Genomic DNA, 18,912 nt, shown 5'->3' with positions numbered 1-18,912 from the left:
GAAAACTGCAAGTATACACTGTCCACTTATTGCGGCGAACTGAGCGTCGGGCGTCGATAAACTGATTCGCGGCAAGACACGTCGGCGTTCATACATGCGGCATCGATCGATCGAACGTTATGCCCCGCCGCGGTGGTCTAGTGGCTTAGGTACTCGGCTGCTGACCTACAGGTCGCGGGATCGAATCCCGGCTGCGGCGGCTGCATTTCCGATGAAGGCAGAAATGTTGTAGGGCCATGTGCTCAGATTTGACTGCACGTTAAAGAACCCCAGGTGGTCGGAATTTCCGGAGCCCTCCACTACGGCGTCTCTCATAATCATATGGTGGTTGTGGGACGTCAAACCCCGCATATCGATCATTCGACGTGCGTTATCTCCGGCGACCGCGTTTGATCGAGAACAAACCGAGCTGTGTGCGCTTGCGGGCTTAAGCCTATACCAGGTGATCCTGAACTAATCTCGAATGATCTGGCGAGGTTTGCGCGAGGCAGTATCTGCACTTGCAATGGACCGGTAACCAAATACGTTGAAATGAGTGTGTATGGCAGTATGACGTATGAAAGATGACTCTCAAGCAGCCACACTTGCAAAAGGTGTGCCCCCCCCCCCTCCTTCCCAAAGCAGTTGGAACACAAGGGGGGCGAAAAGCCACCTGATCAATGCAACCTAGATAACTAGGTGGCATTGACCTGACCCTCTCTCCATTCCGTAATTTACGCCAGTGTTAACTTAAAGGAACATGACACTTTTGACAAGTATAGCTCCAGCTATCGAAACGCGAAGCAGCCTGCCTAAGAACACTTTTCCCTCTTCATAAAACCTTTATATCACGGTGCTGGGATAACATAGAAGCTTAAAACAGGACAAGCATTACTCAGCGTGTGATGGAGCGCACAATGGTAGGCAACAGAGTGGACAATAGAACAAACACGAGCGGAATGTTCGATATCACGAAGTTGATACAAGATAAAAAAAAAAAACGTACCGCTTCACTACCCCCAAACCAGTGGATGTGCGTCGCACGGGCACTGGCGATTTCCACCTGTTGAGTTTCCACTGCTACGCTTACAAAAGCGTCAATAACACCGATGTTTCAGGTAAGCATGCAGGATTTCCCCGGAACGAGTAGAACATTGTTAGGCAGACTCGCGAACTCTGTGTGCGACATCAGTGGTACTTTTTGCCGCGCTTATTTACCGACTTCCTACGTGTTACGGCAGTTTAGAAACAAGTCCTGTGCAGCGAGTTTCGACAGGTTGTTTCCATCATCAGATGTAGCGACGCAGCGCTGGCGCCGAGGGGCAATCGCTGGCTCGGCAAGGCGGTGGCGCCCTCTGTAGAGCGTCGCCGGAGTCAGTGGCTTGTTTCCGAAACGTTTTTAGCGATATTCAGTTAATTATTTCGACTGATTCTTGGTCATCACTGTCAATAATACTATTTTAGACCTCGTTCGCGTTTCGAACCGACTTCGAGAGCATTGCTGCCCTTGTTATGGCATTTATTGAGCACTTTACTGTGAGTGTGACAACGCCGCATGATATGTGTGGATGTACGACAACAGGAGCCCCTAAAGCGCTCCGCCCTTAAAAAAAAATTGTCTGGTCAGGTCACGCCGTGTGCAGGAGAGATATAATCGGTGGTCAGTTACAGCGAAGGAATAGACATCAAGAAATGGGAAACAGCCAAAGGTGGAAATGCAATAAGGCTGGGTTATGAAATTAACAAATTTTTAGGCACAAAATGGAATCAACTCACACACCACCGGGTAAACTGGAGACCACTGAAAAACCTTTTTCGTCTTGCAATAGTAAACTGGGCTCATGTGACGATGCCGAGACGGGGGAACTAAAGGATATTAAAGCAACGCCTGAAAGGAATGAGCCCACGTGAAGAATTCACCATGTGACATGCACGTTCATAAACCCGAGGGCGAAACACACACACACACACACACACACACACACACACACACACACACACACACACACACACACACACACACACACACACACACACACACACACACACACACACACACACACACACACACACACGCACGCACGCACACACACACACACACACACACGCACGCACGCACGCACACACACACACACACACACACACACGGAGAGAGAGAGAAGCTTTCAAAAAGCACGCTGATGTGATCGCACGTTTTTTTACTTGTGCATGTGTGCAAGTTCTCGCCCTACCAGCGACGCGCCACGGGAATGTTAAAGCGCTGTCGGATTAAGCGGGATTAAGCGGAAGCCCCCACCTCCGTGTGCACGGCTACGCGTGAGCCTCGAAAATCCCGGTTTATACGTTTGGTAACTTCAAGCTTAGAGATGACTACGTTTGGACGGATTTTCATGAAAATAATTTAATGCACCAACTAAAAAAAAAAAAAAAACCCGAGCTCCAGCAAAAGATAGCATTTCTGAATTTCTGCACTACTGCAATCAATTTTACATGAACACTGTCGTACGTTTTGATTAAACGCAAGTATATTTCGAAATATGCTCGCAAGATAAATGAGCAAGTTTCCCCTCAAATACCCTATAGCATTAATGAGGGGAGCGTAAACAATGCTACATAATATTTAAACTATACCGATAGCAATAGAATAATAATGACATACCTGACAATAACAGGAGTGTTACAACAGTTATGTCACGAGTTATTTACAAATAAGGTGCTTAAAAGAACATCTAACGAAATTAATATGTTTAATGACGTCAACGCAGGGAAAGGTGTTCACAACACAAACATGTAATGGTGATAAATGAGTGATCACGATCGGTTTGTGCTTGGTAGCGAACGACCTATATATGTGAGGGTGAACTATAGCCGGGAAAAAAATAAGTTTGTTTTGTTATAAGCTAATGTCTCAAGCATGAAACACAGAGAGAGATAACGCTATCTAGGCAAAGTTGTAGATAACATGAAGGGAACCCCAATTCAATCAAGCAAATGACATTCATACTGAATCGGTCTTGCGTTCCTGGTGTATACGCGCACACGAAACGGTATACTCATATTTGACGTCGAAGATCGTAATCAGTACAATGCGCTTTTCTTCGAATTTATTCTTCTGTACACTGACGCAACTTAAGAACTTCTTCCGTGGTTGGCGAATAGGTATCGCACTCTAACTCCGAGCCATTGCTACCAGGTCACTACTTCAGCAAAAAAAAAAAAAAAAACAGAATAGAGCAATTCAAATTTAAGAAAGAACAGGCGGGCATTCGTAGCACGGGCAAGGAGACGACGACGTCTATAGTTGGAGTCTGGGGAACCACCACATAATTGCCCTAATTGTTTCGATCATGCTGTTCGTCGAAGGCACTATTCAAGCCATTAAGAAGAACCTTATCATTGACTACAATATGCTTGGAGTTATCGATTTGATATTTTCGATATCTGGCCCCTTCGTCCGGACTACTCGCGTCGCGCGAACATGTGTTCGGGAAACGCTTTCAACGAGCGAAGACCATAAGCTTTGGACTTCTTTCGGTTCGCCCCTGTAGCGCAGCGACGAATATGACATCAGGTTCGCTGCGAAGAACATCAGGTGTGCCATGTGGTAGGGATCTGAGGGAGCGAGCATGTTGAAATGGCTATGTTGCGATTCTGTACGTCGTCGCACACCAATATACATACACACTTCGAGCCTCGAGTCCGAGCACCGAGCCAGGACTTACTAGGGAGCGCGCGGAGGGGGAACGTGCAAGCGGGCCGTTGCGCGGAAAAATGCACAAATACTTGCCTCACACTTTGTCAAATTGTTTGTTAGCCACTGCATTATTATTATTATTATTATTATTATTATTATTATTATTATTATTATTAGTATTATTACTTGGTTTGAGTACATAGCAAACACGAAGATGAAATAGAAAAGGTGCAGGCTGAACACTGCCGCTTGTAGAGGCACAACGCGTGCCTACACTCCTTCGAGAAGGGGAGGCCAAACATTCTTGCTCCGTGGGGGAGGCACAGAACAAATAAAGGAAGAAAGAAAGAGAAGAGGAAAGTTTTTAAAAATAGAGAGAGGAAAAAAGCACGCGCAAAAAATAGTCACATGAAAAAAAAAATGCCTATAAACGTGATGCCAAGTACATTTTCGTTAAGAAACTTAAAAAAAAATTCCGCCATATCCACGAAGTGAATGATGATGAGTGGGCGAAGCTCCGGAGGTAAACCTGGTAAACCATGAATCATCTGTACATTTTGCCCACTCGATTTTATTACATCGCTCCCCCTAGCGTACGTCGCCGCACTAAATCGAACGATTGCCTTCAACCAATGACACGCGCCATATGTGACATCATTCCTATTTTATAAGATCTCGCGTCTTTCATCAACTACAAGTGCCGCTTTCTAGTTTATAACATCTTGCATCTTTTCATCATCAGCTACAAGTACCACCATCTAGTAAACACTACAAGAACTAAACGAGAGGTGGCTACATGGATGGATGGATGGATGGATGGATGCTATGAGCGTCCCCTTTATAACGGGGTGGTGACAAGTATGCCACCAGGCTCGACAAAAAAAAAAAACCTTTTTTTTCTTTTTATGTTGGCCTAATGCCTCTACTTCGATAAATTCTATCTTAATGGAAAAAAAGGTAAATTTTCAGCTTAAGTTCTCTGCCATTTACGGCACACTGTCCATATTTTATTTTTCCAATATTTATTTTTGTCCTTTCTCTCTAATTTTCTGCCACCAATACTCTAACCGTCTCTTACTTATTTCAATCGCGGGTGTGTTCAGCTTTCCATTGTTGTCCCTAAAACCCAAGGCTTCCTGTAGGCTCGTGCCCAAACGTACACCTGGGTGGATCTCTCCACATTCAATCAGAACATGCTCCGCCGTTTCCTTATCTTTCCCGCAGCATGTGCATTGTTCTTCTTCTTTACTGAATCTTGCTTTATAACTACGCGTTCTAAGGCAACCCGATCTCGCTTCAAACAGTAAAGCGCTTCCCCTTGAATTATCGTAAAATGCCTCCCTCCTTATTTCATTTTTGCCCTTTCGGTAGTTACTCAAAGCCGGTTTTTTCTCCATAGCTGCCATCCAGTAAATCCTCTCCGCCTCCCTGACTTTTCCCTTAACGCTCTTTGTTGACATATGGCTTACAATACCAGCCGTATACTTACTAGTGAGTCTTCTAGTTCTTTTTCTCCACTGTGTGTCCACGCTCTTCCTTCGGTAGTTACTCAAAGCCGGTTTTTTCTCCATAGCTGCCATCCAGTAAATCCTCTCCGCCTCCCTGACTTTTCCCTTAACGCTCTTTGTTGACATATGGCTTACAATACCAGCCGTATACTTACTAGTGAGTCTTCTACATACAGGAGACGGTACCGCCATCTAGTGAACACTGCAAGAACTAAACTAGAGGTGGCTACATACAGGGGACGGTACCGCCATCTAGTGAACACTGCAAGAACTAAACTAGAGGTGGCTACATACAGGCTACAGGGGACGCACAGCCCACGCCCTAAGGAGCTTCGCCCCTAAAAGGACTCTGCTGGTCACGCCTTGAAGGACATCCTCCAGGGAACAAGCAATCGTCAGGAGCCGGTGAAATTATCGGCATTCGTCGGGGCCTCACCGAGGCCCCTCGTATACTTTGGTCTTTGAAGGACCACGTCCGTGCGCATCGCTTAACAGCCGAATGCGCATTCACCACCATCGTTATGTGTGTGAAGGTTAGCGTAATGTGTCCCGCTTTTTTTTTTTTTAAATTTGCGTCCGCGCTGCTACCGAGAGGAAACTCGACTTCCGCAGTCGAACCGAACGAAAGCGGCTCCGCTTGCGTCTTAACACGGTATTCGTCGTTTACGGTATAGACACGTTTACGGTATAGGCACGTGCTATACACGGCAAACGTGTTTACCGGTTTACCGGTTTACTGTGTATAGCACGGTGTGTATAACACAGTGCTATACTGTGTATAGCACTGTGTATACACGGTAAAAATACCAGTAAAAATACCTATACCGGTAAAAATACCTATACACGGCAAAATACCGGTTTACCGTGTATTTACCGTTATATATCCGGTTTACCGTGTATAGGCACAGTAAACCTATACCGTGTATACCTATACCGTGCCTATACCGTGTATAGGCACGTTTACGAGCGCGACCGGACGTGCAATTCTCGCGCGTATACAATCGCACGAGAATCGTGCGCATATGCATCTGGGTCGGTCTATAGTTGGTGCGCGCGTTCTCTGAACCACGACCGATGGCTGGGTGCAATCACCTTATAACTTCCTCAGCCATCTCTTTATTTGTGCCGTGCTTGTTTGTAAACGAGGCAGAAGTTCCGGAGATGACATCTGGGCTTGAAAAAGATGAGTTTTTTTTTTTTGAACATGGAATGACGGGGGAGCCTCACTGAAAAAAAAAAAAAAATGGTGGCCCCGTATCTGCATGCTACACCGCAAATTTCGTCGAAAGACAATACTCTTGCATCTGGACATAGTGAACAAACCGGTTATTTAATGTTCTGCGCAAGAAAATCATGTGAATGGTATTCTGGAGGCGCTGCGTTAGAGTGCCTCGAGCGTGCAGCGGAGGCGAACGAGCGCATCGAGTCACGGCACACGTGAGACATGAGCGCTATCTGGCAGTTATCTTGGAAAACAAAACGCGCGGCTCTGAGACGGGCGTGCGCACCCGTCTCAGAGGTGATAAGGTGTAGAACGCAAGGCGACGGGTAGGTGCCACCACCGTGTCGTCTTAGCAAAGCGTTGGAAACACTTGCCGTTTCGTGCAAGCGTTGCATGGCCAGCGCAGCGCTACGATCCTTAAATTTACTTATGTAAATTACTCAATTGTTACTTATGCAAATACTCAATTTGTTTTTAGAGTGCATCTTTTCGACGAATGGTCTTGTCTTCGCAAAGCCAGGAACCGGAAGTATTATCTCCGTCAAGGCAGCAGCAAGTTGCCTTGTTTTCTTGAGGAAAACAACAAGATCTCGTCCCCTCCAAGCAGCAGCAGACCACGTGGTCTTTGTCTTGTTCAAGACAGCAACTTGCTCCCTTGAACATGAGAAGTCCATCTGTTGCTGCTTTGGACGGGACAAGCAAAAAAAAAAAGAAAGAAAAAAAAGACGACTAGTCTGCATTACATCTTTTTTACAGCTGAAGAGCGAAAAATCATAAACAGTGGACAAAGGTACCAACGAGGACAAGCGCTAACTTCCAACTATACTTTTATTGCAAAGCACAAATAATAAATACCTGTCACATATAGCATCACAATCTTATCAATCAATGCACTGGAGTGAGGACAAACTAAACTAAGCGGCTGATACTTTGCGTCGAAAAAAAAAAAACGGTGTTGGGTATTTACCCTATAGTGATAGTACTAGGCTCATCATTGAGGCGGCAGCCTTAGAAAATCGAAACCGCGTTGACAAGCCATCCATCGCACTAACAAGAGAAGAACTACATTACCTAAATTCACTTACACGTAGTTTTCCTATACGTAAATACCCTGTTGCTTAGTTTTAGTTTGTCTTCATTGATTGATATGATTGTGATGTGACAAATATATATATTTTTGTGCTCTGCAATGAAAGTATAGTTAGAAGTTATCACTCGCCCTCGTTTTCCCCTTCGTCTACGGTCCACCCTTTCCGGTCCGATGGAGGCGGAAATGTTGTAGGCCCGTGTGCTCAGATTTGGGCGCACGTTAAAGAACCCCAGGTGGTCAACATTTCCGGAGCCCTCCACTACGGCGTCTCTCATAATCATATGGTGGTTTTGGGACGTTAAACCCCACAAATCAATCACCCTTTCCGCGTTTCAGCTGCAAAAAAAGACTTGCTACCGCCTTGATGGAGACAAGACGACTTCTTGCTGCCTTGCAGTAAACAAGCCTACATGCCGCGCAGTTAGCTCCGGCCGGCGGTCACACCCCGCGTTCATGAACGTTCATCTCTTTTAGTGTGTTTGTCTCAGTTGTGCTCGTATGTAGTTGCAACTGTTCGTGCATATTCATTCGCAGGCTTATTTTGCATACGCGAATGTCTTTCTTCCGTGAGCGTTGACGTGACTCTAGGTTGGCCAGTTTCTTAGTTTTTTTTTATAGATAAGTTTATGTCTTTGTACAGACATGTGTATCACGTGACTATGCACATGTCAGTCGGCGTGTGTGCCCACATTTGGGCGCTCGTTCATATTTGTCTATATGCTCGTAAGCGTTTCGGTTCTACTGCATGTGTGTTATCAGGAACGTGTGTGTATATGTGTGTTTACGTCTGTGTGAGCGTGCGCGTCCGCGTTGTATGTCTGAGGGGCTTCTTGAAATTCGTGCACGAGAGTCAAACAGATCACGAAGGAACGTCATCAATTGAGTGGTGATGTTCAAAGGCGGATATGCGCTAAAGCAAGCACCGCTAGAGTAAATCAACAAAACTTCGTTAATTAGTCAAATATTTTTTATTATTCGTGCAGATAATGTACACCGTAGAAGGTAATCTGGCTCAAAAAGCAGGATTCCAGCCACTGTCACCGGTGTGTTTTGGGGGCGTTCTCACAACAACGATTCGAAAAGAAACACCCTGCACAGCAAACGCGGACGGTTTTTCTCGTGCAAATTTGTGCAAAGAAAGGGTGATAAACGAAAACATCCGCTGCTAATTTCCAAATGTGCTTTGTACATCATCTTAGGTCCCCACGTTCTCGTAACAGAACGCCAGGTCCTCCCCGCGCGATTTTCACAAGCTTCCGCCGTCAAGCGATGATACGGCCTCGCGCTTGCTGCCAGCGTACACAACGATAAGAAGACCAAAACGCAAACACCTTCAGAGTGAAAAACTGAATAAACGGGAGCTGGAATGACACCCTCCACGTCGCGTGAAGGCGGAAACTCGTGGGCCACGGACAAGCAAGCTTTGCTCTTTCCGGCCACGGAAAGAGCGAATCCATTACCGTGTAAGTGGAGGGCCGAGAATGAACGCTCGAGATCTTTGCGATAAGAGAGCCATCGAGAGGCCATTCAAGAAAACGTGGATAACACGTGAAGGTTTCGTAGATATACGTACGTCGATGTGTAGTTGCGTGCAGAACGGTCCCGTTGTGTGTGAATGCGTGCAGTACGTTCAGCAGGCCCGTAGCCAAGGAACTTGCCCTATCACCCACCCCCACCCCTTAAATTCTCATCGAGGGGTTGCTTTACCGAGAATAAATATTGAAAATACGGGGATTTTCAAGGGGTCCAACGGTTGGGCCTCCTTTGGAAGGGATTTCTGGCTACGGGCTCGACTCTCAGTGAGGCGACACTCGCTGGATGTCGAAATCAACGTCAGCACCACTTTTCGCTCCTCACTGAGCCTCCATAGTTTGTGAAGTAATGAGTACGCACGAACGTAGTCGTGAGCAAAGAGTTTCAGCACACCAGAGGGTAATCTGCTACTATATAGTGTGTGTTGGAGCAGCAACGCACGGCGCTTCAACCAGCGTAGGAATGATGGTATGGTGGCATAATAATGGTGTAATGATGGCTAATGCACGGATTTGTATAAGCTTTGTTCTCTCGGCTCCATGTAGCTCCCCGTTTCCTGCAGCCACTTCGTCCCAAGACGAAGTTCAGCATTCCCAAGTGTCAGCACCTTGATCCTTTAAAGGCCACTTATTCCAATCACCTCACGAGGTTCACAACGAGTCATTCTTCTATCCGAAACAGAACAACAAACAGAGTCAAAAGTGCGTTTCAAGCCGCAAGCACAAAGACTAGGCAAATGCATGACCCACCCGCAATTCTCATGATGGCTGAAAGATAGCCACGCCGCGGTTCCCTCTGGTAAGTATTGTGTGACGCTCTTTGGTCGTGAGTTAGCAAATCGACGGTTAACCTTAATGCGGCTTAGCCAGGATTGAGGCTTGTGGCTGCAATAGCGAACTTAAGCGGCATACCTTTGACAAAGCTGCGAAGATTTCTCCGCCTCTTGTGGCACTTAAATAGCACACAATGAGCTCTCCTTTGTGATACAGCGCTAAAAGGTTTGACGCAGAATCGATGTTGGAAGCCCTGCGCTAGAGTGTTCGGTGTTCCGGCGCAAACGCGTTTAAGATAGCCAAGATGTTTCTTGTGTGACATACTGCGGACCGGCACCTAAGAGGGACGCCGGAGACTGCACACGATTCTCGGATAAACAGAAAACAACGACTATATATGATTTCGGCTATACAAACTTGTGCTCACGAGATATGCAGACGAGTTCGTAAACGTGTTTTCGTGCTATCTACCATACGAATCACCGCTTTGTCCAGAGCGTGTGTGTCGGTGTTTTTCTCTTATTTATTTTTTAACTCTCCCTTCCTCTTTCAACCCCCTATTCCCCAACCCCAGTGTAGGGTAGCATACCGGACACTAGCATCTGGTTAACTTCCCTGCCTTCCTTTTTTCTCGTTTCTATCTGTCTAGTCCAGAGCGCAAGGCTGGCATCTTCGGCATCTTTTAAAAAAGAAAGAGAGAGATAAAATGGAAGGCTGGGAGGTTAACCAGATATTGGCATCCGGTTTGCTACCCAGCACTGGGGGTGGAGAAATAGGTGCAAAAAAAAAAAGGCGGCAGAGAGAGAGGGGGAAAAAAACGCGTGCAATCATGGGGAAACAAAAACGAACTCAAGAAGTGCGTTCTGGCTACAACACTTCAAAAAGGCCAGTCGATCGCAAAAAGCGCAGTAGCAAAGTTCAGGGCCTTCTTCTGCGAAGTTGCATCTTGTCGATGTTTGTAATATTATTTCCTCCGACAGAGGTTGATTATCTAATTTTCTGAGTTCCTTGCGAAAACACAGTCGTTATCTACTATACTCTAGGCAGTCACAAAGAATATGTCGGACGGTCTCTTCGTTGCCACGATGGTAACAGGCTGCGGTGTCGGCCATCCCAAAGAAAAAATATGCAGACACTGACGCCGTAACGATATTAAGCATATGTGTGGTTATGCCGCATGTTAGAGGTAGTCGTGCTGCTATAGTACAAGCACGAGCGGAAGTTTGCAGGTAGCAGCATGCAGCTGCATGAACGCGCCATGAGCGGCCACAGGTGCGCACTCGAATGCTCCAGAAAAGGGTGATTCAGACTGTACAACCAGGCGTTTTTCTGCGCTTACGATGCAGAATCAGACGTTCAGAAGTTGGTCTGCATTATTAGGAAGTTTTCGAATGGGGGGGCCCCAAAGAAACAGCGTCAAGGACACTGCGCAAGCGCAAAACCCAAACCGCGTTTGGGTTTTGCGTTCGGGACGCTATTTCTCGAATTTAGCGGGAAAGCCCGACCCAAAAGTTCTGGGTCAGACAAACGTGATGACACTCACTTAAGTGACGGCTCTCGACAGTGACATGGAAAGCGACGCAGACCCTATTGAAAAACTCCCTATTGAATAACTCCCCTATTGAATAACTCCCCTATTGAATAACTCCCTGGGACGTTAAACCCCACATATCAATCAATCAATCAGATTTCACTTGGTAATACGTATGGCAGTGTTTTGATTGCATGCGATGCTACGTCGCACGACCACTTATTACCTGTTATCTCGCAGTGTATATAGTGACCGTTCCCTGCGTGCGACGATATCAGCTTCCGTTCGGTCGAGCACGCTTTCTCGATAACGACGCTTCCGCGCGTCAGTGGCTGTTATCTCCGCGAGGACCGGATATCGGCTCGAGACGAACACGGGAAGAAGATCAACATCTCCGAGAAAATCGACACCAAGAGGGTCAAAGGCAGAGCGGAAGTCTCGGTCAAACTGAAAGGACATCGTATAACATCCGGTCATTGCGCGCGTGTGACGTCACCATGCGTCATCCGGGAACCAATGTTTCAACTATGGGGAGGCTGAAAATATCCACGAGATGGGCGAAACTAGCTATTGATGAAGCTGCAAAGAAAACCCGTGCGTATTTCTCAAGAAGGAATATGCGCTGTCCCCTTGACCTGGAACTTCCTCGTCCTAGTCTGAGACTTGAACCTGGCACCAAAGCCTTTACGATGCGGTCCCTCTACCTTTCGAACGAACCATGATGCAAACAGATGCCTCGGCAAGAAGCTGACATAGTCGATAACTGGAAGAAATAAGCGTAGAGATAAAAAAAAAAGCAGGCATCGTATCAATCATGCATCGACTTGGTGTGCACACAGCTTCAAAAGAGAAGTTGCCCCCCTCCCCTCCTCGCAACCGGACTTTAGTATACAGGCAATTATACGTTGAAGTTAGATACATAGTAAAGCAAACGCTTCACGTTATAGATATGCTAATGACTATCCAATCAGCACGTCATGTTGGGGGCAACGTAGGCTATAGATGTAGGGCTATAGAGTGGCCACCTGTTGGACAAGTTGTTCCTGCGTAGCTTGCAACTACACTGTGGCTCGAAAATGGCTACCTTAAAGACTCTCGGTGTCGCGATTCGACGATATCTCAAGTTTTCCACGAGAACCCAATAAAGTTTCGCAACCAACCAATCCACGAGAACCAGGCGTTTTTTGGAAACATTTCGGCGCACCCACGGTGGGCGGGAAAACGGAAGGCGAGAAGAAGACAAGACAGGCGCCTGGTTTGTCTCCTCGCCTTCCGTTTTCCCGGCGAAATGTTTGAAGTCGTCAAAACAACTAGCCAAACTTTCCATACCATTACATTACAGAACCGGATGTTTAAAAAAATTCCGCCATATCCACGAAGTGAATGATGATGAGTGGGCGAAGCTCCGGAGGTAAACCTGGTAAACCATGAATCCTCTGTACATTTTGCCCACTCGATTTTATTACATCGCTCCCCCTAGCGTACGTCGCCGCACTAAATCGAACGATTGCCTTCAACCAATGACACACGCCATATGTGACATCATTCTTATTTTATAAGTTCTCGCGTCTTTCATCAACTACAAGTACCGCTTTCTAGTTTATAACATCTTGCATCTTTTCATCATCAGCTACAAGTACCACCATCTAGTAAACACTACAAGAACAAAACGAGAGGTGGCTACATACAGGAGACGGTACCGCCATCTAGTGAACACTGCAAGAACTAAACTAGAGGTGGCTACATACAGGGGACGGTACCGCCATCTAGTGAACACTGCAAGAACTAAACTAGAGGAGGCTACATACAGGCTACAGGGGACGCACAGCCCACGCCCTAAGGAGCTTCGCCCCTAAAAAATACGGAAAGTACAACTTACGCAACAAGGGACGCCAAGAAACCGTACTGGTTCGCAATCTTTAAAAAAAAAAAGGAACATTTGGATGTTCGGACACGTAATGTACGCGAACGTGGAGCGCTAAAGTATTGACAGCGGAAAAGCAGCGAGTCGTAGCTATACGCTCCACTCGGTCCATTACAACATCGACAGTCACATGACTTACTTCTTCCGACGGGGTACAACACATGCCTGCGCGCGTCACACCTGCCTTGTATTTGAGCACCGATTTATGTATCGGCACAACAGAACAGTGTCTCTCGTGAAACCTTCGCGATTTATACGCGACCCCAGCCCGCATCGTCGTCTAAAGCACTTTCATTGTTGACGAAGGAAGAAACTTCGCCGAGTGCCGCTTTAAGCCTGCTGAACGAATAGTAGCGCTCGTGGGAGAAAGTAATTTCGCAACAGTGGGTTTCGTTTTCATCCACCGAGAATGTGTGTCACCTGTTGTGCACTTTGTCGTGATCCCGGGGTGCTGTGGTCGTATCCCACCGCTTGCAACCAGTTGTCGTGATCCCACCGCTGATCACCAGTTGTTGCAGCTCGGGGTGCTGCGTCGTTTCCCACCTCTGCTAACCAGTTGTTGCGGGTCGGAAGGAAGGTCGCAGGAGGATACGAAACAAAACCCGGTCTCTTGTGGTAGCGTGGTGTAGCTTCGCGTTGAGGAAACGACCGCTTACAAGATGGGGATACGAAAAACAAACAAGGTTTATGGCACTATTTACAAATATTTACAGGATAAGGTTAAGAGTTCACAAACCACGAGCGTGGTGGTCAAACCTTTACTTGGTTCAGAGCCTTCACAAACTACGAACGTGGTGGTTGAACCTTTACTTGGTTCAGAGCCTTCACAAACTACGAACGTGGTGGTTGAACCTTTACTTGGTTCAGAGCGACGTCCTGCACTCTGCGGCGCCGTTATAAGCCCTGTCGGGCTCCTCCTTCTTCAGTGGAACACAAATCACACACACACACAACAGGTGAGGGGTACGAGCATGCACGGCGCACGTGAACATCCAATTTCGAGTCAAGATCACTACACTTAAAGGTGGCGCCAGAGAGGCTCTTGCTCGTCGTGTATGTCGCTGGTCGAGGGGTCCCAAGCTTCGGACAGCAGACATCAAACGGTCCGCCAATCTGTCCGCTCAATTAGCAGGGCACTTTGTGGCGGCGGTCGCCGTTTCTTCAAAGGAATACGCTGTCTTTGTTGTCCCCTCTGGAACGGCTTACAGCTTTGTGGCGACATGACGTCTCATCCGCCGGCTAGCAGGGACAATACCTGGCGGGCATAGGCATTCCGCGAGTCGGCTACTTGTTTGAGGATTAAAAGAGCGCCGCTCCCCCGCCAGCTCTCGACGCTGGTTCCAAGAAAACCTGGGTTCCAGGCGTGAGAACGCGGCCCGGTTACGCTTCTCAGCGACAGCATGGCGCCTACCGATGGCGGTCGTAACAACTTCGAGGACCTCCGTGAGCTTATAACGTGAGCGTTATGTGATGCAATATGGTGCATCTTTTTGGCCGAACTTGACTACTTCCCTTATTAGTATAACGACAGCACCAATGGACACTATAGTTATTACTATAGCTTTAGCGTTGACCACTGCTAGCTGAACGATTGCTGATGTTCGGTAGTGTTGGCTTCGTATAAAAGCATTTCGGCTGCACACGGCGCCACTCAACAACGGCAAATGACGTCCATAGCGTTGGCACAACATCAGAAATGTTGGCTGTGTAGTGATGCTTAACAACGATAAATGAATAGTGTTGCCCATTATTGGCCAATGTTGGCGTATCGATAGCTGGTGTTGGCCAATGTTGGCCAACCTGCTGTTAATTGATTAACACCGACTCCGGAAAGGCTTCCAACAAAGTGCTAAAAACTCAGCGCTTTTACCGCCTCTCACCCAGAACCATTAACGCTTTGTCACTTTTCTATTGCAGATGAGGCTGCGCCATCCTCACTGCAGTGTCATTCATTTTGCTTTCTCTCTCTCTCTCGCTCTGTCACAAAAGGCCAACTCGCAGATAATAGAGCGTTCATCAAAATTCCGAAAACGTCGCTGGAATTACGTAACGTGTACAGGGGGCGCTTCTCTTTCGTTTACGACTGCCATTAGTGCTACCACCAATCAAGCGGTCACGCAACATCTTTCACTGCAATGGCAACGGCAATTAAGCTTTAAATACCACGAACGTTGCGCCAAAACGTGGTGATCACGACGGCGTAAATGAAACCCTCGTCGTGACCTCTCCCTCCCCCGTATACCCGCGTTAGTGAAAAATACCACAGGCAACGCTCGTTTATGTATCTTTCTTTCAAGTGCCGCAAAGCGACAGTGTTTAGACTACGACCGTTTCCGAGGGGTGGTGGCTGTAGCCACAGATAAAGTGGAGATAAGTCAAAACGGCACTCACTATCGGGTCCGAGCCGTGTAAAGAAGCAGCGGCCAGTCGCGAAAAGGTCATTTCGTAACCCATGACCAATGATTGATATGTGGGGTTTAACGTCCCAAAACCACTATATGATTATGAGAGACGCCGTAGTGGAGGGCTCCGGAAATTTAGACCACCTGGGGTTCTTTAACGTGCACCCAAATCTGAGCACACGGGCCTACAACATTTCCGCCTCCGTAACCCATGACCAAAGTGAGTACAACGCGACCAGAGGTTTTGAATATACAACGCGATAATAGTGCTGACCGCGGACAGCAAAAAACTGCTCGCAAGTGAATAGGGCATCCATGGTGAGATAAGAGAAACGCGCAAAGCTATTAAAAAACAACAAATTATATAAGCAATCAAAACGAATACTAATGGCAATGACTATTTCAAGCGCAAGGTGGCAGTGCACCGATGCTATATCTACGACAGGAATTCCACAATGCGGATATCGTTCCGCCGTCAAGAATGTCAGGCACGTATACGCATAAACTTATTTAGGAGGTGCAGAGAGTCTGACCCCCCCCCCCCCTCGCTTTATGCGCGTTCGCGTGTGCACGTGTATATGAAGCATAAATTAAAAATAAAAATATAAGAATTTAGAGATGGGTTGAACACCTCGAACCGCGCTCTGGTTATGCCAATGAATAATTTGTACGCACGGCATATTGATTTTAAAGAAAACCTCAATTTGTGAGCCCTGCCCGTTTTTTTCTTTTTGATAACTTTGTACCTGATTTTTCTACAGCTCACAGCAATGGGTTGAGATAATGTGGGAGAATTTAGGTGAAACACGTCGAAGCATGACGCTTAGGTCAGCGGTCTGACTGTGATAACTGGATTCGACTCAATGACTGGATACTGCATGGCTAAGTACGAAGGGCGCCCACACCGCCAATAGCCGCAACAGAAACGGCATACCCAAATATCAGCTGTGGCCATTCAACGCACGTCTTGCTCTACTGGATATAACGTTCTTTTGCGTAAAACGAAACAAGGGTCGCTGATACAAACGACGACGTGGTCGCAATCGAGGACTTTGGCGATTGCTTAAACATCGGAGCAATCAATGTGGGGAAAAAAAGTCTTGCTGTAGACGTAAGTTGTTAGCTGTGCCTTGACAAGAATCATCCTTGAGGTCCAGTCGAATCTACACGGATAGTCTTCAATGGGCGAAGGAACTCAACGTAAAACACAATGAACTTTCAACGAGTACTTTCGTAAGAGAATTGTGCATTGAGCGCTTAGCGCTTACTGCGATCTCAGAATAGATTTAGCGTTGTAAGAAGCAGCTAAACTGGTCGTCCTAAACTGGGGACGCAACTGGATAAGCGAGGACTTCAATGTGAACATTTTCCCAGCTAGTCCCTTAGTTCTTCGCCTGTCTTTGAAATATATCTCTCTGGCTGGGTGGAAGATCCTCGCGGTTAAAATGTTACCAACCAAAGTTTTGGCTCTCTGCAAAGAGTCGGAATCAGTCCTGGAATTCCTGGACCACCTGGAACTTTGTCTGGGTCTAGACAAGCATCAGAGTGACCATCAATATCAAACAAACAAAGATAGCCAACATCCTAAGAGACATTGAGAAAAAAGTTCACGCAACACGACAGGCAGATAACCGACGATCAATTACAGAAACGGAATGTATATAGCAAGACACGGGAAATATCGCGCCGAGAATAAGATGGAGTGGCGAAACTAAGAAGGGCGAAGGCGCAATAACGGAGACAGCTCGCACAAGATTGGGTAAATTGGGAACACAGGGAGAGGCCTTCATCAGGCACTAAACATAATGCTGGTTTTTAAATAATGACTGTAGGCACCTAAAAAAAGCCACCACTGAAACACATACCCGCCACTTAAAAACAGCTCCAAGATAAATTTGTGATGGATTTGTTGTACAAATGCACAGTATACAAGCAGAGCGGCAGAAGTACCGGACTGAAAGTAGAACTTCAGCACCATACCACAATATGGAGAAGACTCACCCAAGTAGCAAGCCAAGCAGTTCCGATTCTTAACTTTCAACAGTCCCCCAAATGGGGCGAAAACATGGCAGGCAGTACGTTTTCCTGAAGATGTAGCTCGCAGGTTTAGCTCCAGGACACAGCGGAAGCGTCGACTTGCAAGTAAGCGCTACCACAAGCAAGCGACGAACACAGGCGAACTCCACCAACGCACAACAGCGAAGCTGGTATACCGGTTACGATAGATCCGGTAGCTTAGCCAATCACATCACGAAGCTGGTATACCGGTTACGATAGAGCCGGTAGCTTAGCCAATCACATCACAGGAGGTGCAGCTCCGGGTGCAACCGTTGCACGCGTATGACGGCTGCACGTCGACGACTGTGCGTGCACAGGAGCGCAACGCACACGCCCTCACTACCTTGCAGCAAGGTCACGTGACTATCCGTACACGTGCCCGCGTCACGTCTTACTCCTCCTTGCAGCTTATCCTCCTCTCCCGCCATCTTTCGTCACAACCAATCGGTGTTTGCTTTTCACTTGGCCTAAGGAAGCAAGAGTTGATGCCTTTGTGGCAACGGTTCAACGAAAACAAGAGACATTCACAGCACCAGAAAGGAAGATGAAAGGAAAGAAGAGTCACGGTGTGTCGCTGCGAGCGACTTGCCAGCCAGAAGACAAAAAGAAAAATTCAAACGAGGGAACAAAAGGGTCGACGAGTCCTGTTGTCTTCTGAAACTGAGTTGCCAGCCAGACAAGCGACATGCGTCGTCGTCAATTTCCTGCCCCCCCCCCCCCCCCGCCCTTATTTTACACGGTTCAAGAACGTCTACTAATAGTCATCCTCTTGTATATGACTGCTATTAATTGCACCTATTTTGACAACTGGAGTACATGTGCTAATAGTCGTCTTCGCGTAGACGTTTGTTGGTAGTCTTCTTGTGGCCGTCTGCTAGTAGTGTATCTTGTTTTATTTACGTCTACTAATGGTTGTTTTAGTGTAGACCTCTGTTAGTAATCTTCTTGTCGTCGTCTGCTAGTAGTTGTATATTATTATATTCACGTTTGAAGTACGTCTACTAATAGTCGTCTTCGTGTAGACCTCTGCTAGTAGTCTCCTTGCAGTTGTGCGCCAGCAGTCTGCCACACTACTCAAAACGTCGGTAGACGCTGTTACTCGCGCGGTAAGACTTGAAAACTTATCATACCAATCCATTTGTCTGGTCTGAACGAAAATAGGGAAGGGTGAGGCTTGCGTCTCGCAAACACCATCCCA

At 47.0% G+C, this 18,912-nt stretch overlaps 1 protein-coding gene across 4 annotated transcripts in view; it reads right to left on the bottom strand.

The window, feature by feature from the left end:
- LOC119180421 (ATP-sensitive inward rectifier potassium channel 12) overlaps positions 1–18,912 on the bottom strand; it is a 137,939-nt gene that overhangs the window by 48,102 nt on the left and 70,925 nt on the right. For 2 of the 4 annotated variants that reach the window (XM_075868842.1, XM_075868841.1), the window contains exon 1: positions 17,658–17,910. The exons of the other annotated variants lie outside the window; for them this stretch is intronic. The gene's annotated coding sequence lies outside the window, so the exon portion shown is untranslated. Of the gene's footprint in view, positions 1–17,657; positions 17,911–18,912 lie in introns of those variants that run through there. 4 annotated transcript variants of the gene reach the window in all.

The sequence above is a fragment of the Rhipicephalus microplus genome, chromosome 7 (assembly GCF_043290135.1).
Source record: "Rhipicephalus microplus isolate Deutch F79 chromosome 7, USDA_Rmic, whole genome shotgun sequence".
NCBI lineage: Eukaryota > Metazoa > Arthropoda > Arachnida > Ixodida > Ixodidae > Rhipicephalus > Rhipicephalus microplus.
The sequence above is the reverse complement of the archived record's forward strand: the minus strand, read 5'-3'. Positions and strand labels throughout refer to the sequence as shown.